Here is a 23,889-nt window from a genome sequence, read left to right on the forward strand (position 1 = left end):
TTTAATTATCCTGCTTATTTATAAAAAGCCGTCATGCTACTGAGTTTCACTGGTTTTATTTGTGAATGTATTTTCAGCTGCTTCAGAAGGAGGGATTGCTTTTAGCCAGGGAAATATGTGATATCAACTGAATTCTGTGTTCAGAAAGGAACTCAGACAGGATTACATGCATCCTTTAGATTCAATGAACAAGAATATCCACAGTTTTTTTGGCAGAGGGACGTTTAGACACAGCCACAAAGTGCACAGTCTTGGAGCTGGAACTGATCAATAATGCTAAGAATAATAGTATAACTGAAGAAGAGACCGAATCAGCCCAACTGGAGGATGATGGTGAGCCTTATTACATGGACCTGGGAATAAACGCAGCAAAGCACGCAAAGTGACTTGGTGGGCTGTTACTTTGGAGGCAAATCGCGGCCATAATCTTTGTTAAGGTCATTTGAAAAAAACCTTTGAAATTGAAAAAAATATATTTTGGAACTTTTTAAGTTGAATTTAGAAAGCAAAAAATTAGCAAAAAAATATACAAAATATCAAAAGAAGTGCAGCAAAAGTTTATTTCAGTTTGAATTCATTTAATTTCAGGCATTATTTTCAATATATTTTTCGTTTTCAATTTTTACTTTTATACATAATTTGTCAAATTGAAATTATAAATGTAATACTTTCATATATTCATATACAATTAAAAACCTTTTTTGTGTTCGTTTCATTTTTTGCCCCTTCAGATTCTTTTTTCACACTTGCAGATCCTATTTCAGTGCCATTGCCTCCCAGTAAGAGGGTTCCTGGTTCAAATCCCAGATGGGTACGCTAGCTTCCTCTCACTGCTCAAAACAATGCATGTGAGGTTAATCGGTGTCGCTAAATTGACCTTAGATGTGAGCGTGCATGTTTTATTTGGTCTCCATGTGGTCCTGTGATGGACTGGCGACCTGTCCTCTCACTCAAGCTCACAGCTGGGATAGGCTCCAGCCCCACTGTGACCTTGAACTTGATTAAGCAGGTATAGCTTACATGAATTCTAGTAAACATAACATGTGCCACTATGTAAGTTTAGTTATTTGGGTCAAGACAAGACTTGACAAAAACAGAGTGTAAGTGTGATTAAAATATCAATGATCTCAGCTACACCTCAGAAGTGGACATTTCCCTCACCCACAAAATATTATATACAGCAGTTCAATGTGGCGCCTTTGCGGTCATCCTGCCAGCGTTTAACTGCAAGGTCTCAGTGTGTGTTCTTATCTGTACACTTGTATTCTTGTGTACTTGTGCAATGGCACTAGTTGCAGCCAAAGTACCATTCCAATTAAAAGTGTGTGTTAAAACAAGCACACTTCAAATGCCCTGATATGTTGCCTTATTGCGCAGCCCAGGGAACGTCATCAGCTGTGGCAACTGCTGACCGGCAATCATAGCCTCATATATCGACAAGCATTTCCATCATTTTCTGCTGCCTGTTACACGTCTGTAGTAGGTAAACATGAGATATACCTTGTTTTGGGTAGATGTTGCAGGTTTTGTAGGTATACCCACAACCAGACAAGTGATTACCAACTTTAAAAACGCTACAAATGAGCATTCAGACATTTCACTCAAATTAAAATCTTTACAGGCAATCAATTTGCAAATAGTGCAAAGCACCTGCTTTGCAATAGTGCATGTACAGCGCTTTAAACTTTACTCTTCTCAAATCCTTTCATGAAAATAAAGATGGGAGTTTTTGCACATGCCTCAACAAACCATCTGGAAAACTACTTGAAATCAACACGCCAAAGAGGAGGCTTATCTATAAATTATGGCTGAAATCTTATGTATTTAATTATACATTGTCTATATCTGTACTCAACACACATAAATATTCCAGTCCCTCACCAAATATAGATTTATACAAATACTTAACCACACTCACAGTGAAGCAGAAATGTAAGCTAATAAAATAATGTCAGAAACCAACTGCATAGGTGTGAATTTAGGGTTCTACATAGTGAGGATAATGTTTTAACAAATATTAGTCACCATTATCAACAGGGAGGCTTTGCTCAGGTTCTCTGCAGTATGATAAATCAAACCCCTGACATCAAACTCAACCCAACATTGCTGTATGCATATTATTGATGATTCTCAAGACAATGAGGGCATTGGACATCTGTGTGTTTTCATACCATTAGTGGGGATGTTCTCCTGCTTCTCTTAGCCAACCCACTGCTTCCTAAAAAGTAGGGAAATGTCACAAATCCAAATATACAAACACTGATGCATGGTCTCAGCAGCTGTAGTTGAGTAGAGGCAGCTAAGCTAAACAAACTGCATATCCAGGAGCAACATAATGTGTATGTGTTGGAACATTTATGCAAAGCTCATAAGGTTTCATTAAACAGTGTGTATTATTGTATGACTATATTTGCCTTTGATGTTATCATTATTGTTATTATTGCTGTGTAAATATTTAGTTTTTTCTATTTATTTAGTATTTATATGTCACTGAAAGGCTTGGACACTAATTGTTATACTGAAGGAGTTCCAGGCCAGTGTTTAAACAGAAACAAATTTGCTGGCACAATGCAATCTTTGAACAAATGATCAAAATTCAACAACAACAAAAGAGCGAGTGTGTTTTCACACTTTTTTACACACTGTTTTATTTCTTTCAAAGGGAGGAAGTTTTCCTAAGAGCCTCTTTTGGCTCAAAATACCTCACATCAGTTATTTTATCATCTCTGTATCTTCTAGGATGTGCTGTGCCTGTAGCTCTAAATCCAGATGAGGCACTGCTGTGAACTCACCTTTCTCTTCCTCTTCTCTTTTCAATAAATGAAGCTCTTTCGGAGAGTTTATCTTGTAATTGTTTATAGTACCTCCATTTAGGGAGAGTTTTTGAAGTTTATAATTCTAGTTCCTCCTTTTGACAAAGAGTTTTCTTTGTTGCCTCTTTAGAAGAGAGCATAAATTTAAGTATTAAATTTTATAAGATTTTTCGTTTTCCTTCCTGAGTGGAGCTGATGTTATTTTTGATAAAGTTTTATACAGACAGCAGTCTTAAAGTCTCTGCTTTAATTATAGAGTTCAGTGTCATAGATTGTTTCACAGTGTTTGTTTCACTGAACGGAGACCTGTTAAGACGTTTATTTATAATAAACTATCTTACTTTGAAACCTTTCCTGCAAGTGTGACCTGTGTCCTGCCATTTTCTTACAGTTTCACTCACGTCACCTATTTCTGTTCCACAGCTGCACGTCATCACTAATCACCTCCCCACAGTACTTAGTTTCCAGGTTCACTCAACTCATTGCAGATTCCTCACTTTACCTCTTATGCCACGTTTGCGCAGGTCAGGTTACTGCCTCATGTTATCGTATTGTAACCTCATTATGCTGGGATTTACAGTTTCTGAGAAATTTAACTTTAACTTGATGATATTTTAATCCTAATCAAGTGACACGCTGATTTTGGAAGCTTGTTGCTCGGCAACATTTCATCGTAGAGACATCATTCAAACATTCAAAGACCCAGGGCACTCTGGAAGCAGGGAGTGTGGTTCATTAACAAACACAACCAGAACCACTTTAAACAGAACACAACACAAGCACTATCACACTAAAGCAAAGCAGCAAGAGGGCAGAAATGGGCAGGTAGGACATGCCCATGTCAACATTTCCTGAAATGTTCTAGTTATTGTTATTATTATTAGTAGTATTGTTCTTGTTGTCTAATATACAATCATTGTAAATATTTATAATTTTTATTGTAATTTTTTTGAGCTACTTGACAAATTAGAATTTTCCCCACTGGGGGATGGATAAAGTATTTTTCTATTTATATTCTATTCTTCTATAAGTCAAGGGTATGATTAAGGCAGTGAGTAGGTCTGTGAACACTTTGATAAAATCCAGTAGAATCTTATTTAGAATTAAAGTTAATATTTAGGCTGTCATTTTCAGCATCTATACGAATATTAAAGTCACCCACTACAAACTTTATATGTACTCAGCACTAACTGGGATAAAAAATAAGGGCCAGGTGGACGATACACAACAACAAACACAAGAGTTTTTTGTGATTTCCACTTTGGGAAAAACTGAGAATCAGAGATTCAAAAGAGCTAAAACTAATCTTGGGTCTAGGACTGATTAGTAACCCTGATCTGAAGATAGCTGCCACTCCTCCTCCTCTGCCTGTGGTTCGAGGAACGTGAACATTTGAATAGTCAGAGGGAGTTGATTCATTAAATTCATTATGATGATCACAGATCAAATCATTCACTAACAGAGACTTCGAAAGGAGAGATCTAATATTCAGCAAACCACATTTAATAGTTTGATGTTTTTGTTCAGTTTTTGTTTTAATTTATTTTTTTTTGCACAAGAGGATTTGCTCCTTTTGTGTTTTTTGATTGGGGGGGTAGCTGCAGGTGGGAAGCTGCAGAGAAGTGTGTAAGACTACAACTCTGCATCCTGGTCTCAGCCCTGGATTGTCATGTTTTTGGATGACTAATAAATTCGTCCATATTTCTAGAAATGAGAGCCGCTCCTTCCAAAGTGGGATGGATGCCGTCTCTCCTCATCAGACCAGGTTTTCTCCAGAAAGCCAATTATCTATGTAGCCCACATTGTTTGCTGGACACCATCTAGACAACTAGCGATTGAAGGAGGACATGCGACTAAACACGTCATCACTGATCAGATTTGGGAGGGGTCCAGAGAAAACTACGGAGTCCGACATTGTTTTGGCAAAATTACACACCGATGCAACATTAATTTTAGTGACCTCTGATTGGCGTAACCAGGTGTCATTACCGCCGACGTGAATAACTATTTTACTGTATTTACGCTTATCCTTAGCCAGCAGTTTTAAATAGGATTCTATGTCGCCCGCTCTGGCCCCTGGAATACATTTGACTATGGCCGCTGGTGTCTCTAAAACCATGTTTCTGACTATAGAGCTGCCAATTACCAGGGATTTGTCCTCAGCGGGTGTGTCGCTGAGTGGGGAAAATCTATTTGAAACGTGGACAGGTTGATGGTGAACCACAGGCTTGACTTTAGGACTATGACTCCTCTTCCTGACAGTCACCCTGGGGTCCCGGCTTCTTGGGTTCTTCAAAATGGTGACTAATGGGGCTACCTGGGTGGCTCCACACTGGCAAAAGGAACCTGGCTTGCTGTCGGGTGGTTTTCAGCTGGCAGAGCCGAGCTTTCAATTCTGCTGACCTAGCTTCCAAAACTACAAAAAAACTACATTTGTTACATGTAACATTATCGCTAAAGGAGGTAGAGGAGAAACTAAACATCTGACACATGAAGAAGGTGAAAGCAGGAGATGGAGGAAGAGAACTGGTAGCCATGCTAAGCTAGGGAGCCAGAAACACCGCTAAAAAATGAAAATAAAGACTAAAGATCTGTAGGCGTGAACGTTAGAATAAAACAACTATGCTATACAATAAACTATGCAAAAATATGTATATTATATGGAGAAATAAAGTGATTATTAGTAGTCCAAAAGGAGCAAGAAATTCTACAGTGCACTAAAAAGGTAACAGGAAGTGATGCAAAATGTCTTACTGCAAAGCAAGCATCAGCAAACTGCTAGAAAAGTGAAAATGTGGCAAAACACCAAACATCTATATAAATGGGTGCTACAATAAAGCAGTGTATGATAAGGTTTACCATGCAAAACTGTGTCACTTATGAGAAGAAGTTCAGTGGTATTTAATAATTCAACAGAAGTCAGAAGTTCCACGGAGCACAAACAAGGTCACAGGGAGTGAGCAATACGTCTTACCACAAAAGGCAGCACGGAAAGAGGACCTGTATTCTTTCATCGACTGGTGAGAAGAAACCATGCCAGGGCAGGCAGGATGAAGACTGTCACTGTTAGCAGTCAAGTGCTTATTCATGCAATTAAATTACTCTCTGACAATGGCACTGCTTGCTTTTGAAGCAGACCATCTTTTCTGAGCTGTAAATCCCTTGGCTACCCCCCCTCCCCCTCCCCCTCCCTCCCCCACAGTCTTTGCCACCTTGAACTGCAAGAGTGCAACTGAAGATGAACAGGCACAAAGAAATTCCCATTTCTTTGTGCCAGACATTCTCAGTCTGTTAAAAACTCTGAAGGTATAACGTTAAACCAGATTTGATGATAGCTCCTATTATCCAGCTAAATACATGTATTGGGGAGTTAGGTGACTTAATGTTCTACTCCAGCCTAATTTCCATTGCAAAGGAGAAGTCAAAGGGATTTCTAGCACAATGCTACCTAAAAACGGCTTCCCTGTTACTGGCTGATAAGCCTGTTAACTGTCAGCATATGAGTCTTATGAATAATATAAAAGTTACTGCATGTCTCTGATAAGATTGAATGTCCCAAAACAAGAGTGAAGGTTTGGGCTGTTTTAAGACCACAGATATGATTGAGAAAAGTGTGAGAATATTACAAACAGGATCTACATTATCTGTTAAATGTTGTGATGAATAATCAGCTTTGGTAGCAAAAATCAACCAAAAAAATGAAGAACATATCAACAAGTGGTCACTTGGAATAAAGTATTTTTCTGTTCTATTCTATTATCATTTCGAACATCATAAACCTCTGACAGTCTTGTGTTATGGCCACTCTACTTTTTCAGGTTTGTCTTTGTCTACTATCTTTTCGTTGTTGTATTTTGTCTTCATCTGTGGATGTAGACAAGCAAGTGTGTCAAATTTGTGGTACCCTGTCTTTTTGTTGTTGTTTTCACCTGCACCCAATTGTCCCCATGTATTTAATCTCATCATTCCCTTTCTGTCCTCTGTCAGCATCTCACTATACAAGTACAGTACTGTGGTCTCAAATTATTAATGATGTCATTATATACTGTCACTGAAAAAAGGGGCTGAAATTTATTGAAACATGAAAATGGAAACACATTATAGAAGGTACTCCAGCATTGGCTGTAATTTTGATTTCTAGTATAATAAACTGCTTAAGTTTTGTCCTGACTCCTGTCCCATGTCTGCATCAGGGTCTTTGTAGAGAACTCAAGTGTGGAATTTAATACAAACTTAAGACTTTAAATGACTGCAACATTCTTTTGTGGGGAAAATACCAGATGGGGGATTTCTACATCAAAGAAGAGAAATTTACAACAACCTTTGCCCATGAAAGCATTTTGGGGGAGTTTCTCAGCCCCTCTTTCCACAGACCTGTGCCATAAATTTAGGTGAATGCATTAATAGCTCAGTGCTAACTAAGCTGAGCAAACAACTCTCAGAAGAGTATTGGGGAAAACCAGAACAGGACCCTTCTGACCCTATCTGGGTCAAAGTAAACGATGGTGACAGTTTGCCCCGACTCTGACTCAAGCCAGAGACAGTCGCTGCATGGACCTCTCAAAAGGATCTCACCCAGAATCAGTTTTAGCTGAATCTTGAAACTGTATTACATTTTAATACCTTTTTCATGATCATATGTGGAAGGATATGAAAGAAGTAATTATTTTGGAAAATTACTAATCAGCTTATGGAGCCACATTGCCCCCTAGTGGTTCGTAGTAGAGGGCTGCATTGGGATTGGGTCTCGCCAGGTCCCATGGGACCCAACTCAAATCTCGCGGGAGCGGGCGGTATGAACTCTGCTGCGGGCGGGCATGGGCGGCTAAAAAAAAACACTGCGGGATCGGGATGCAGTGTTGCCAGGTCACGTGTATGACAATAATCGCATTTGTATGATAATTTTTCCCTGTGTACGATGTACAATCAATAATTCCAAAAAAGGCCATATATATGATAATTTGACCATTCTGTGAATGTGTGGTTGTAATCGGTTGTAATCAGCCTGTCGCAACTGTTTTTGTGAACCCTGAATGCGTTTCCATTTCCATGTGACAAGTTACAAGCCAATCGTGATTTTCTATGTGATCTACGAGTTCCTAACAGTAGGTGGCCTCCAGGCCTCATTATTTGGCTCATTAGTTCCCACTCGTCATTGTTTACGGAGGACATTTAGCCTAACAAAACTGCTGATCCAAAGCCGTGAGTGCCTGTTAGACGCTATTCAACACTAGAGTGACTATAGCACATCAATAGACTTGTTATTTTGGTTATGACAGGTGTACGATAATTTCTCTCAAAATACGATGCTTTTATGTCTCTGGTACAATAATACTACATTTCCCACCTGGCAACACTGTCGGGATATATCATAGCAGCAGGATGTCAATAAATGATGTGGAAAGTCTTTACAGCACAAAGACAAAGCAAGGCAAGTCTGACATTTGGAGAAGTTTCTCATTGTCCATGAATCTCTATATTAATGGACTATAAAATTACATGTTTTCTCCTGCGGGAGAAGACACAAAATCAATGCATTTCTAATAATGTGCGGGCATAAATTCTCAAAGTTTTGCGGGTGCAGGCGCAAGTGGACATACACATTGCGGGAGCGGGCGGGAGCGGGATGAAGAAAACAGTCCCACGGACGGGCTCTAGTCCATAGTACTGAATAGTTAAACCCAAAACTAAGTCAACAACTTTTATATGACATGTGACATTTATATGAAATAATGCAACTGTTAACCAATGTTTTCCTGCTGTTTCTTATTGAATTCCATGTTTAACACAGGAAGATAACATTGTTTGGTTGGTTATTCATATGTCATAACTTTACAGATATCCATCTGAATGTTGAGACTCATAATCATTATGTTATATTATTTTGTTTTTGATGTCTTCATATCATAGGTTTATGCTATATCTTTAACCTTCATATCTTAACAAGTTATTGTGTTTTCAGAATCCTCTGAATGAATGTTTATGAGATGGAGGAATGAAGAAACAAGTTCCTTTGTGGCACCCTCATTGCAGGCTTGTAAGCCAGAATGGGTCGCCTTACAAAACATGCCCAGGCAGACGTCACAACAGTTTCAGGCATACCATTGGCTGAGAGTGTAGCGTAAGCCTACATCATACCCCGTCTCCACGAATCAAACTCCAAAAAACGCGAGGAAAAGTCAGTTCAGCAGTCCAGAAGAGTTCAGGAAAGAGTTCAGGAATTCAGAAGATGAAGAGCAGAGAGTTCTAATTGATGGAAGGAGAGTCTGGCGGAGAGTCTTTGAAAATGGCAGGAGAGGAAGATGAGATGGAAGAAGAAGTTCCGAACAAAGACAGAAACAGAAGAATGTAATAGAAATATAACATTTCACATTTTTGTTTGTCCGTCATCCTGTCTCCTCTCTATAGCGTGTTTTAAACTCTGCTGTTGCAGCATCCTCACCTATTTTTGATCACCAAAAGGAGCCAGAGTTCAGCTTGTCAACCTTTTTGTCAATCTTGTGTGAATTTAAGTTCTCCTCATCAGAGTTGGTCAGCAACCAAAACCAACTCGACCCTTGGACAGTTTTATAATTATTTGCGGTGAATTCCGACGCACCACCCGTTCGTCTTCTGAGCTACCAGAAGGAAGCCATTCTCCGGCACAGGAAAGCGATCGGTCCAGTCCCTGAAAGTCAACCACAATGAAGGCCACAAGACGCGGAACCGAGAGAGGCCCATTTGGACCCGCTGGCGATACCTGTGGTCTGGAGCTGACCTAACAGTAAGATATGCCCTGTTCTTACATTTCAGACGGTATGCGGTGGGTGTCGAGAGAATTCCATCCATCATCAGTCATCTGCCGCTTATCCGGGGGTCGGGTCACGGGGGCAGCAGCTTGAGCAGAGAAACCCAGACGTCCCTGTCCCCGGCCACTTCCTCCAGCTCTTCCGGGGGGACCCCGAGGCGTTCCCAGGCCAGCCTAGAGACATAGTCTCTCCAACGTGTCCTGGGTCTTCCCCGGGGGCTCCTACCAGTGGGACGTGCCCGGAACACCTCCCCATGGAGGCGTCCAGGAGGCATCCTAACCAGATGCCCGAGCCACCTCATCTGACTCCTCTCAATGCGGAGGAGCAGCGGTTCTACTCCGAGCCCCTCCCAGATGACTGAGCTTCTCACCCTATCTCTAAGGGAAAGCCCAGACACCCTGCAGAGGAAACCCATTTCGGCCGCTTGTATTCACGATCTTGTTCTTTCGGTCACTACCCACAACTCGTGACCATAGGTGAGGATGGGAACGTAGACTGACCAGTAAATAGAGAGCTTCGCCCTCTGGCTCAGCTCCTTCTTCACAACGACGGGTCGGTGCAGAGCCCGCAACACTACAGATGCCGCACCGATCCGCCCGTCAATCTCACGCTCCATTCGTCCCTCACTCTTGAACAAGACCCCGAGATACTTGAACTCCTCCACTTGGGGAAGGATCTCATTCCCAACCCGGAGAGAGCATTCCACCCTTTTCCGGCTGAGAACCACAGTCTCGGATTTGGAGGTGCTGATTCTCATCCCAGCCGCTTCACACTCGGCTGCGAATCGCTCCAGTGAGAGCTGAAGGTCACGGCCTGACGACGCAAACAGAACCACATCATCCGCAAAAAGCAGAGACCCGATTTTGAGGTCGCCAAATCGGACACCCTCAATGCCCTGGCTCCGCCTAGAAATTCTGTCCATAAAAGTTAGGAACAGAATAGGTGACAAAGGGCAGCCCTGACGGAGTCCAGCTCTCACCGGAAACGTATTCGACTTACTACCGGCAATGCAGACCAAACTCTGGCACCGGTCATACAGAGACCGAACCGGTACTCCATATTCCCGGAGCACCCCCCACAGGACTCCACGAGGGACACAGTCGAACGCTTTCTCCAAGTCCACAAAACACATGTAGACTGGTTGGGCGAACTCCCATGCACCCTCCAGGATCCTGCTGAGGGTATAGAGCTGGTCCACTGTTCCATGGCTAGGACGAAAGCCACACTGCACCTCCTGAATCCGAGGCTCGATTATCCGACGGATCCTCATCTCTAGTACCCCCGAATAGACCTTACCAGGGAGGCTGAGGAGTGTGATACCCCTATAGTTGGAACACCCTCCGGTCCCCCTTTTTAAAGAGGGGGACCACCACCCCGATCTGCCAGTCCAGAGGCACTGTCCCCAATGTCCACGCAATGCTGCAGAGGCATGTCAGCCAAGACAGCCCTACAACATCCAGAGCCTTGAGAAACTCAGGACGGACCTCATCCACCCCCGGGGCCTTGCCACCGAGGAGCTTTTTGACCACCTCAGCAACCTCAGCCCCAGAAATGGGAGGCCCCGTCTCCGAGCTCTCCGACTCTGCCTCTTCCGAGCACGTGTTGGTAGAAGTACTTCCCCCACCGACTCACAACATCCCTAGTTGAGGTCAGCAAAGCCCCGTCCCCACTGTACACAGTGTTGACTGTGAGCCGCTTCCGCCCCCTGAGACGCCGGTTGGTGGACCAGAATCTCTTCGAGGCCGTCCGGAAATCGTTCTCCATGGTCTTACCGAACTCCTCCCAGGCCCGAGTTTTTGCCTCAGCAACCGCCGAAGCCGCAGCCTGTCTGGCCTGCCGGTACCTATCAGCTGCTTCCAGGATCCCACTGGCCAAAAAGGCCCGATAGGACTCCTTCTTCAGCTTGACGGCTTCCCTCACCACTGGTGTCCACCAGCAGGTTCGAGGGTTGCCGCCACGGCAGGCACCGACCACCTTACGGCCACAACTCCGATCAGCCGCCTCGGCAATGGAGTCACGGAACATGGCCCATTCGGACTCAATGTCCCCCACCTCCCCCGGGATATGGTTGAAGCTCTGCCGGAGGTGGGAGTTAAAGCTCCTTCTGACGGGGGATTCTGACAAACGCTCCCAGCAGACCCTCAAAATACGTTTGGGCCTGCCAGGTCTGATTGGCATCCTCCCCCACTAGCGGAGCCAACTCACCACCAGGTGGTGATCAGTTGACAGCTCCGCCCCTCTCTTCACCCGAGTGTCCAGGACATACGGCCGCAAGTCCGATGATACAACCACAAAGTCGATCATCGAACTGCGGCCAAGGGTGTCCTGGTGCCAAGTGCACATATGGACACCCTTATGCCTGAACATGGTGTTCGTTATGGACAATCCATGACTGGCACAGAAGTCCAAAAACATAACACCACTCTGATTCAGATCAGGGGGGCCGTTCCTCCCAATCACACCCCTCCAGGTCTCACTGTCATTGCCCACGTGAGCATTGAAGTCCCCCAGCAGAACGAGGGAGTCTACGGTAGGAGCATTCTCCAGTGCCTCCCCGAGAGACTCCAAAACGGGTGGGTACTCTGAACTGCTGTTTGGCGCATAGGCATAAACAACAGTCAGGACCCATCCCCCCACCCGAAGGCGGAGGGAGGCTACCCTCTCGTTCACTGGGGTAAACCCCAATGTACTGGCATACAGCCGGGGGGCAATAAGTATGCCCACACCTGCTCTGCGCCTCTCACCACGGGCAACTCCAGAGTGGAAGAGAGTCCAACCCCTCTCAAGAGGACTGGCTCCAGAGCCCAAGCCGTGCGTCGAGGTGAGTCCGACTATATCTAGCTCCAGCTCCTTCCCCAACAGAGAGGTGACATTCCACATCCCAAGAGCTAGCTTCAGTAGCCGAGGATCAGACCGCCAAGGCCTCCGCCTTCGGCTATTACCAAGCTCACATGGCACCCGACCCCCTTGGCTCCTCCCACAGGTGGTGAGACCGTCGGAAGGGGGACCCACGTCATGATTTCGGGCTATGCCTGACCGATCCCCATGGGCACAGGCCCGGCCATCAGGCGCTCGCTGCCGGGCCCCACCCCCGGGCCTGGCTCCGGGGGGAGACCCCGGTGTCCCATATCCGGGCATGGGATGACGCGGTCCAAATTTCTTTTTCATCATAAGGAATCTTTTGAGCTGTTCTTTGTCTGGTCTCTCATCTAGGATCTGTTTGCCTTGGGTGACCCTACCAGGGGCTTGAAGCCCCAGGCAATATAGCTCCCAGACTCATTGGGGCACGCAAACTCCCCCACCACGATAAGGTGACAGCTCAGGGGGAAGGTGTCAAGAGAATTCACTGTTAAAAATATAAATTAATCCAAGCTGTTAGCCTTTAAAATCAAATAGTAACAAACATAGACTATTTGAATGATTCTGGTATCCATCCATCCCCTCCCTTTAGTTATTTTCAATTCACTAAGTGTTTCTTATATAATCATTCATATTCAAAGCATTTCTCCTGTTGTCTTAAGGTTCATGGTCATATCATTTTAATAAATGGTTCATATATATACATATATAAAGTGAACCCTTTTTTGTGTATGTGTTCTTTACATATGTGTGAGTCCGACAAAACGAGAATTCACGAGTACCAACTATATGAGACTGGAATTTATTATTATTAATTAATAATTTATTATTATTTTAACATACCAGAATCGTAAGATTCTGTCTTTTTCCTTCGATTGAAGGTGGTGCCCTAAAACGAGGTTAAATAAGGCTTATTCAGAACTTTCGGATAAATCCTTATACCTTATCACATCACGCTACGTGTATATATATATATATATATATATATATATGTGTATATATATATATGTGTATATATATATATACATATATATATATACATATATATATATATACATACATACATATTTTAATCACTGCTGATGGTTGAATGTGTATTTTTTTATTTATATATTTTTTATTTATATATTTTTTTATTTTTTTAGCAGTTTTTTTGAGTGATTTACATAGCGGTGCATAACTGGCTATGGACTATTTAACTTATTTATTATCTTGTGAAAAAAGTATAGGCTACATTGGTAATTTGTGTCCATACTGTATTTATCAAGAATGCTGAAGCAATAGATCTATATTCTTTTATGTTTAAATTATGATCGCCATTATTAATCTGCATAAAGTGGAGTGAATGTTCTTTTCACAGTAATATATATATTGTTTTTCTCTTTTTATACGTGTATACATATATATACGTGAATATATATATACGTGTTATGTCATGCCGTTCAGGAAATTAATCTTTGAATATATGGAATGAAACTTTGAATATATTGAATGAACCTTGAATATATTGAATGAAATTCTGAATATATTCCTCTTACGAAATTCCGAGCGCACTGACTCATTGTCATTCGCTTTTCGCCACAGTATCCACACCCTAGACAAGGTGGCCGCAGGCACCTCCGTAAAGTCTGACGTTAGTCAAGTTTCATTCAATATATTCAGAGTTTCATTCCATATATTCAAGGTTCATTCCATATATTCAGAGTTTCATTCCATATATTCAAGGTTCATTCAATATATTCAAGGTTTCATTCCATATATTCAGAGTTTCATTCCATATATTCAAGGTTCATTCCATATATTCAGTTTCATTCCATATATTCAAGGTTCATTCAATATATTCAAAGTTTCATTCCATATATTCAAGGTTCATTCAATATATTCAAAGTTTCATTCCATATATTCAAGGTTCATTCAATATATTCAGAGTTTCATTCAATATATTCAAGGTTCATTCAATATATTCAAAGTTTCATTCCATATATTCAAGGTTCATTCAATATATTCAAAGTTTTATTCCATATATTCAAAGATTAATTTCCTGAACGGCATGCCATAAAATATATATACATATATACATATATATATATATATATATATATTTGGTGCCTCGTGTGCCAGCTATATATATGTTTGGCTACAATCTTCAAATGACTAATTATGTCATTATATACCGTCACTGCAAAAAGGAGCTGAAATTTATTGAAACATGAAAATGGAAACACAGTATCGAAGCAAAAACAGAGTTTGCACAATTCTAAGGAGCTTGAAAGTGTATCACAATCTGCATATTAGGTTTTATCACGTTTGTGTTTTTTCTGTTTAGTCTCTAATTTCCAGTTTAGCCTTGCCAGTTCCTCACCTTTCCTCAGTTCCCTCCTGCCAGTCGTCAGCTCTACTCCCTTCGCCTTTGTTCATAATCTTCAGCTGTAGCTTCTCACTAATCACTCTCCCCACAGTATTTAGTCTCCCAGTTCTTTTCAATCTTTATCAGATCCTCCGTCATTGTAACCATAATTTTCCCTGTCAGTCTTGCGCCTGTTTGTTACTATCTGATTTTGTTATTTTCGGTGTTTTTGTTTTTTTTCAAGTTTAGTTTTTTTGTGGTACTCCAGCATTGGCTGTGATATTGAGTTCTAGTAAACTGTTTAAGTTTCGTCCTGGCTCCTGTCCCATGTCTGCATCTGGGTCCTCCTTCACCTCCACCGACAAAACTTGACAAAGTGAATATTCGGTCTGAGCTCCTTTATTCTCCAACACAGCCTGGATCCTCTTAGACAAGCTTTCTGTCATTAGCCTCATTAGTCATCTAGTAGTCTTCAGGAATAGTCCTCCAGGCTTCTTGAAGGACATCCCAAAGCTCTTCTTTGGATGTTGGCTGCCTTTTGTTCCGTTCTCTGTCAGATGATCCCACACTGCTTCAATAATGTTGAGGTCCGGGCTCTGGGGAGGATAAGACCTGTTGCCACTGATTTTCAGTCCCCTTCATGGACTGTCCACTTCCATGGAGACCATTTCTGATGAGGCTTGGGCCGATCGACTGAAGGACCAGATGCATCTCTCAGGTCCTGTGTCAGGTCTTTACTGGATTTTTTTCTATTTCTTCAACCTCTGGGGTCCTCTTTATATTGGTCATTTTGACAACTTCTGATTTTGTCTTTATATTTAACCTTAAAAACTGTTTATTTTGCCTTGTTTTGTGTTTGTCAACACTTCACATGTGAAGTATTTTTTTATTTTATTTTGACATACTGTAGTAACATATTAGACCTAAAATCAGGAAAAAGCATGGTATAAATTCTAATAAAGTCTGGTTTTACTAGGCATATCAACACAATTTTAAAAACGGGTATATAATTTGAAGTCTGCACTTTCCACACAAGTTGAAATAGAAACAAAGCTACATGTTTCTGCTACATAATCTTAAACCGATCATATGATTGTGGACTCCAGATGGCTTCAGATACTGTTCATCTGCTGTAGATAGTTTTTTAGGCCAGACCCTTCTTCTTTTGTCCTCCACTTGACTAGTTTTCTAAATTATTTAGGACACACTGCACGCCATGCAGATATATACCAAGTTTTCAGCTAATAGCTCTTTGAGTGGTCAACTAGAAAAGCACTACGCAAATGCAGTACATTTACCATTTATTTTCTTACACACAAGGGGATTCCCAAAGGGCTTTTATACTACATTTTACAGCCACATGTAACGAACTCAAGTCTGGAATTTAATACAAACTTGAATCTTTGGTAGACTCTAACGTTCCTTTGTGGGGATGGTCAATGTGTAAAGACCAAATGGGGGATATCTACACCAAAGAACACCAGAGAAATGTACAACAACCTTAGACCTATGAAAGGAGTTTGGGGAAGTTTCTCAGCCCCTCTTTCCACAGACCTGCGCCATAAATTTAAGTGGATGCATTAACGATATATGCCAACTAAGCTGAACAAACAAGAACCCAAATTTCAAGAACCCTTTTAGGAGAATATTGGAAAAACCAGACTATAACACTCCTGACCTTATCTGGACAAAGTACATCAAAGGTGACATATACTCTGACTCTGATCCAGACTGATGAGAGACAGACCCTCTCTTGGAACTGGATTATTTTACTCAGATTTTCAGTCAACTCTTGAAACTGTATTAAATGTGCTTTATATCTTTGTACAGGTTATTTCAGGTTCTCTGTGAAATCGTGCGCTGCATATTAAGACCTTTTTCACGATCATACTTGTAAGAATAACAAAGAAATCATTATTTTGGAAATTGACAAACCTGGCTGTGGAGCCACATTGCCTCCTGGTGGTCTGTAGTATTGAATTGTTAAATCCGAATGAAGTCAATGACTGGACATTTATATTAAATAATGCAACTGTTAATTAATGTTTCCTGCTGTTTCTTCTTGTATTCCATGTTTAAGACAGGAAAATAACATTGTTTGGTTCGTTATTCATATGTCATAACTTGTTATTGACGTGCACTGCTGCAGCACAGTTTATTCACTCCATGCTCTGTGACAGTTGGCTAACTTCACACCTACTTTGCTACTGACAGTTTTGTGCAACGTGGCAGGTATATCAGATTTTGACGACAACTTTGAGTACAATGGACGTTCTTACCGGAGTGAATGAGCTGTGCTGCAGCAGCAGGCGTCAACGACATCATCCCAGTAGAGGAGTGCTTAGAAAGCCCTCTATAAGCCCCCCAATAGCCGCCAATAACAACAACATTACAGCTATGAACTAACAGTGCAATAGTACGTGTTCATTCATTCATCTTAAAGTATTGGTGAAATAAAGACAGATAATGCCTTATTTAGAGGCTGCATCGTCTAAGCCCCGTTCACTCTGTTATATGGATCTCGAGGAATCTAAATATCTTCTGAAGGACGGCGACTTTCACCAAACTGCTCTCGGTGAGTAGATGAACGTATCTCCTATGGAGCCACATTGCCCCGGTATTTTTAAATGGTCTCGGTTTAAAAATACTGAAGTTCCCCTTTATTACCACTAAAACCATGCAATGAGTTAGCAGGTATCAGTAAGAGTGGACCATTTTCTCTCCATCTCGATTCTGACAGATGCCTGCGTCCACCAATACAGGGCAAAAAGAGGGTTAAAGATATGACTGGGCCAGCACCATGTCAGTTAAAAAAAAGGACCAATGGGCCGCAGATCAACATTTTTCATTGGCTGGTGGTCAGGAAATACATTTGTTTAATTCATTTATTTTTTATTGAAATGTATTAATAGTACAAATACAAAGAGACACATCAACACAAAACTTAGAATTCAAGCTCAGGGGCATTATTACACAGTATTCTAATTTTCAAAGCTTTTGGATGTGAGCAAGACCTTAGGTATATATTGACATAACAAAGAGGACCAATATATTTAGTTTTGCTTAGCAAATTTGCTATAATGGATCACTCAGTTGCTATCACAGATTGCCCAGTGATATCAGAGATCCATTTCTGTTTATCAGAGATAGTACAGGGGGCTGTAGTTGTTATAGATGATGTAAACACACTAGATGATAACCCACATGATAACGCTGACCCTGAAATTACATTTGGGCCACGCACAGATGCTGAATTTCAACCAGATGACACACTGATTTATCAGGCTGAAACACCTGACCGTTCACATCAAACAAAACTATATCGTTCAGAGGACTATACACCATGCAAATTGCTATAATGGCACGATTAAAGCATTTTCTGACCCAGAGACCCTGACCAGACCACTGGGCGTGAGGAGATTACTCCCAGATAATTCAGAAGAGGCTGGTAGCGGGTCAGGAGTTCTAAGAGATGTCTAAAATGCTTTTTGGCAAGAATTTTATGATCGTTGCACACCCGGCACAACAATGAAAGTACCCCTCATCAGGCACGATTTCAAGGCTGACACCTGGAGAGCCATCGGCCGAATTTCATAACAGGATAACAAGATTGTCACTACCTTCCCATAAAGCTTACAGCCCCCCTTTTTTGAGAAAATTTTATTTTGAACAGTGTACATTGACCTGATAGACATCTTTCTTCAATATGTCAGCTGCCAAGAGCGAGAGATCCTCAGAGAAGCTTTACAAGATTTCTCCACTGTTGAACCTGATGACCTTTTGGAGGTTCTCAACAACTATGAATGCAGAAGAAGAGCCTCAGTAGACACCCTATCAGAAATTCTAATGGAAATTTATCACAAAGAAGCCCATGTTTGTTATTGATTGTTGGAGGGAAATCATAAAACCACATCTATATCTGAATTATGAGAAGCTGACAAAGATGTATGCTGAAATCAACATCTAAGAAGGTGTCAAGGCTATTGAAGTTTCCAGCAGATATGACAGCAAAGCAAAAAGAGGTGGAACACCATCTCAGAAGGTATATCCAGGAACTGGATGAAGAAAAACAGGAAGTTTCTGAGATTCTGCACAGGATACAATTTGATTGTGTCAGACAGTGTCGCTGCTGAGTTTACAGTAATGTCTGATTTTGAAAGACGACCAATCGGACAGACATGTGGAATGATCCTTTAGCTACCTGACGTGCTGAATTTAATGAAGTCCTGGAGAGCAGCATATGGATGATGGACATTGTGTAGCACAATAATTTCCCCCTCAACCATGGTTATGACCATGCTCTTGCCAAACCAAGGTTTCTAAAATGATGTCTCAATTAACACAAAAGCTTCTATTATTTTTGTACTTTGAAAGGCTTTTACAGATGCAGTTTGTCTTCAGGTCACCTGCATTCATGCAACAACTAAGAGCCCTATAAATTGTGGAAATGTCAGATGTTAGGATTTCGTACAGAACGTACGTACAGAATTATGTACGTACATAGCATCATTTGCCTAGTTTTAGACAAAACAGTATTTCTGTCCTCTGTCAAACACATTGTTTGTCTGACATAGCAACAGTAACCAGGAAGGCGGGACTTAAAAATTGTGTTATGGAATCTCCTATTCATTATCCTTTCTCTTCCATGTGTTTTCATATGTTGACTTTTAGTGTATGTGTTTAAATTTGTGCAGGTGATGGAAGAAAGAGAGGACAGTATATCTGTATACTATGGCTAGAACACCAACGGTATGCGTTTGCAGGCCTACTGTACCTGAACAAGGTTGAGGAAGCAAAATTGCACCAGACTTTCATTGAAGAAATCCCCAGAAAAATGTCCATCATCTTGAATGGTTTGGAAAAGGTTGATCCAAAACTGTGCACTTAGTTTTTTCTCAAGAGTCCCCACCACTATTCAATCCACTGATTTGCGGTGCTGCATCCATAGATGAAATTCCAGTCTCTTGCAAAAGCATATGTATGGTTCCTGCGCAAAAAGACAAGCATATTCTCGATGTGCCCATTTTCCTTGCCTCTGTCAGCACGCACTCGCTCCGGGCATCCTCCCAAACGTGCAATGGATACGTTTAAATAGTCCGTTAGTACTTTAGGGTAGTTGTTCGTTTTATAAGCTTCCATCCACACTACATAACGACTGAAACCGACGATACAACCACTTACAGCAAAGCCATATGCCTTCAGCTTGTCATAGGAATCCATATGCCATAGCGCATTAGGGCCTCTGGTGCGGTAGTGTCTGCGTCTGTCCCTGAGTCTATCTGAGCTCCACATCGACAGGATCAAGCAACTTGAGCAGTTGCTTCATTGTATCTTGTGATACTACATACCCTCTCTGGATCGCATGCAGGTGCAACCATCGGCACCCCTGCATCTGCTCTTTTCCAGCCATTTAATTTTGTATGAATGCGGTCACCTTTGTTAAGGCCCTGAGTACACAGATGCAGGGTCGAGTTAAATGCAAAGGTATTTATTAATATGCACTGGTGGAGGATCTCCAGACAGAGCAAACAAAGAGGCTGTGAAGCTCCTAACGCACTCTCCTCAGTAACTATGGTTGAGGAGGGTGCAGCTATAAAAGTTATCCAAAACAAAACTCTCTCCATGCCGGGAGGAAAACAAAACAGGCTATGAACGAATGCAAAATAAACTCACGCTCTCCTACTGAGGCGGACTTAAACAAAAGACGCTCTCTTGAAAACAGAGGCACTATGAAACTGAACATTAACTAAGAGCACTCCTTTAATGGAGGCGTGACAAGATCATCAAGAACAAAACACAAAATCTCTCCACTAGTGGAGGGACTATGAAACATTAATCAAGAATACCGAACGCAACGCTCCTCTAACTGGGGTGCCTATAAAACAATTAACAAGAACAACAACAAAAAAAAACACTCCTTAATGGAGGAAACAAGAATAGGCTATGAAACTTACCATGGATAAACTAGAGCTTAGGGATAATTTATCAAAAACAAAGGATACGCTCTGCAGGAGGATTGCTACACTGCAGGCTCAAGGATTCTGTGGCTTTCTGTGGACAAAGACGCTAGAGTGAGGCTCATGACAGGAGGCAACATACTGGCACAAGACAAGGAAGACGCAGACTATTTGAGCACAAGAGGAGCCATGGGGAGCAGGTGGAAACACTTTGGGAATCAGGGAAGACAATCAGACACTTGACTCAGGAGGAAGGGCAATGTACCTGAAACGAGAGGGAAGTTAATATTTCAAAATAAGATAAGACATGAATCAAAGCATAAATCTTGACAATCTCCTCCAAGTTTGTATGGTTTATCCTCCTGAACAAACCAAGTTTCCAACACAGTCTCTTCAGTGTCCTAATACTTATCACCACAACGTGTTTATGAGCCAAAAGAGAGAGAATTTCCTTATTATTATAGCCAATTCTGAAGTATCGCTTAATCAACGCAGCCATGGCCATCGAATATTTTCTAAATTAATTCATTTTTATGTCTGACTTTTTTTTTTCTTTGTTGCCTGACTTTTTTTTTGCCTGCTTTTTCCGTTGTGCCAGATTTTTAATTTTTTTTGGCTGGCCTTAATACTCCTTCGTAGATTATAATGGTGATACCACACCTATTGAAATTTCAACTTCTCTAGGCTCATCAGCTATTATGTAAGCACTAACATAATAGCTTCTGACAGTCTTTGGGTCTACATGATGAGATTAACTCGATTATAGCTATAGTTGGGTTGTGCTACTTATCTGAGCAAGGGTAATTATCCTTGGATATATTGCGGTGAATGAATCGAATCACTGGCACAAAGCTTGCCATACCCCAGTACAATAGGTAGTGCTGTACCCATTTTAACTATCGCTAAGAGAGCCACTTCTGGTTGACGTCATCACCAACACCACAACTAAGGCATTCGAGAAAGATGGTGAACGAAGAGCAAGATGAAGTTACTTCCCTCTACATTTACTTTGTGATGAACATGGTTATGGCACAAACATGATGCACAACAGCACATTCTCCATCGCATTGTTTATTTCTTTCCAACAGTGGCGACAACAACAGTAATATTGTCAGATTAAGGTGTCTACATGAACTGACTAACTCAATCTTATTGTAATTTAGCCATTAGTCCGATCCGATGGCACTCATGTAACCGCACTGAGTGCTAGTCTTCCTGCTCTTGACAGGGGCATTGTTTTCTTCTCCACTTTCGTCGTTGTAGAGTAGTTAGCAGTAACCTTCACGTAGCAGCAACACCACTGTAACGGAGAAGACTGAATCTACTGGCGCATCGACTCGCCCTACTATTCATGGGTACCACTGATATCACGTTGACGAGACTGCTGCCATATTTGTGTCCAAGTAGACAGTTCTCCTCAGTTTCACTATGGTGCTCCACATCACATACTTGAACGAGATGGAGAGACAACGATATTTGTTAAAAATGAACATTATTGGTTGCGACCCATATTTAATACCCTCAACAGTATTTTGTTTAAGTTTATGTATTTAGCAGACGCTTTTATCAAAAGAGACTTACAGGTAGGCAGATAGGGTAAGGGGTTCTTCATTGAAGTAGCTAACATCACGTTAGGTAACGTAGTGTCAGCGTTAATCATATGGCATCTGAAATTAATCGTGTTTTTGGTGTGTTTTGTAAGGGGTTTCCAAAGACTAAAATAAAAATTAGATAGAAGTGAGGACTTGTGGGACATGAAGTGTTGATTGCACAACCTGGAGTTAGCTGTTGGCTGCCAGTGGTCTTTTCTTATTGCAGCCAACCATTTATTCCGCCGGTCTACGTCCTTTGGGATGGAATAAAACTGCAGTCCGGGGTTTCTTTGTAAATTGCTATCAATTGACAATCAATTGACTTGTGACCTGATTGCTGTGGGCGGACACAAATATGGCGGCGCGAAAATACAGTGACATCATGGAGTCCTGATGAATATATGGCCAGCATGACACCGTGATGTCATCAACACCGCTCACGTGAGCCATCATAGCAACCATACTGGGCCCTTTATAATAGCTATGCTGCCACTGGCTTCAATGAGGCGCCATCTTACTTGGTTTCGCCGTGAAGACCCACATATGGGAGTTTAATTTTTCACTTACCTCGTCAATGTCCACCGAGTCTGAAGAAATTCTTCTTCTATGATTTTTACTGGCAGCTGATATCCTTGACGTTGCATATGCCGCCTTCTACTGGACTTAACTTCTTTCTATCTCTTCTTTTCCTATATTCTTTTAATTTTCCCAGTTGACCCCAGGAATTCCTCCATTCTTTAAATTTCCCAGATTCTACTATGTTTCTAAAATTACATTATCCTATTCCTGCCTTCTGCAGCCCTGTCTTCATCCTTTCCCTCCTCCTTCCATACCTAGGATTTTCTTTTTTTAAGAAGAACATTACTTTTCTTTTCTCCATTGAAAATTTAAAACCCCACTCTTCTCCCCATTTCTCCACTTGGTCTATATAGGTTGCCTCCCCTCTTCCATAATGCCCCATCATCTGCAAACAAAGATCTATCTGACATTCCTGTTGGTATACTGTCAAATATGTGATTCATCTTTATTGTAAATAGCGTTGGACACTCCCCTGCGGCATACCGTTTTCTACCATATAGCTCTGTGACACCTCTGACCCAATTTGAACCTATATAACTCTTTCCCTTAAAAATTCCATAGCCCAATTAATCATGTTTCCCTCAATTCCTATTTGATGCATTTTAATTATCAATTCCTCTCTCTACATGTCACATGCCTTTTCAACATCCAAAAAACACAGCAGCCACTGTTTTTTCATTTACTTGTGCTTTTCTTATATCATCTTCTAAGCCCACTCCTGGATCCATAATACTCTGACCTCTTCTAAACCCATTCTGATATCTACTCACCAATAATACATCAGCCTTTCATTTATCATTCTTTCCATTATCTTACCTATATGTGATGTTAATGCTATGGGCCTGTAATTTATTGTCTCACTATGATCTTTCCCCGGCTTCCAAATTGGTATTATTATCGCCTCCTTCCAACTTCATGGTACTTTCCCCTCTTTCCAGACTTTATTGAATAATG

At 41.4% G+C, this 23,889-nt stretch overlaps 1 pseudogene; it reads right to left on the reverse strand.

The window, feature by feature from the left end:
• Positions 1–4,352: 4,352 nt before the first annotated feature.
• LOC140315771 (uncharacterized) lies at positions 4,353–5,350 on the reverse strand (annotated as a pseudogene).
• Between the last annotated feature and the right edge of the window lie 18,539 nt (positions 5,351–23,889).

This window comes from Leuresthes tenuis, unplaced genomic scaffold, assembly GCF_036924035.1.
Source record: "Leuresthes tenuis unplaced genomic scaffold, fLeuTen1.0.hap1 SCAF_10, whole genome shotgun sequence".
Taxonomy (NCBI): domain Eukaryota; kingdom Metazoa; phylum Chordata; class Actinopteri; order Atheriniformes; family Atherinopsidae; genus Leuresthes; species Leuresthes tenuis.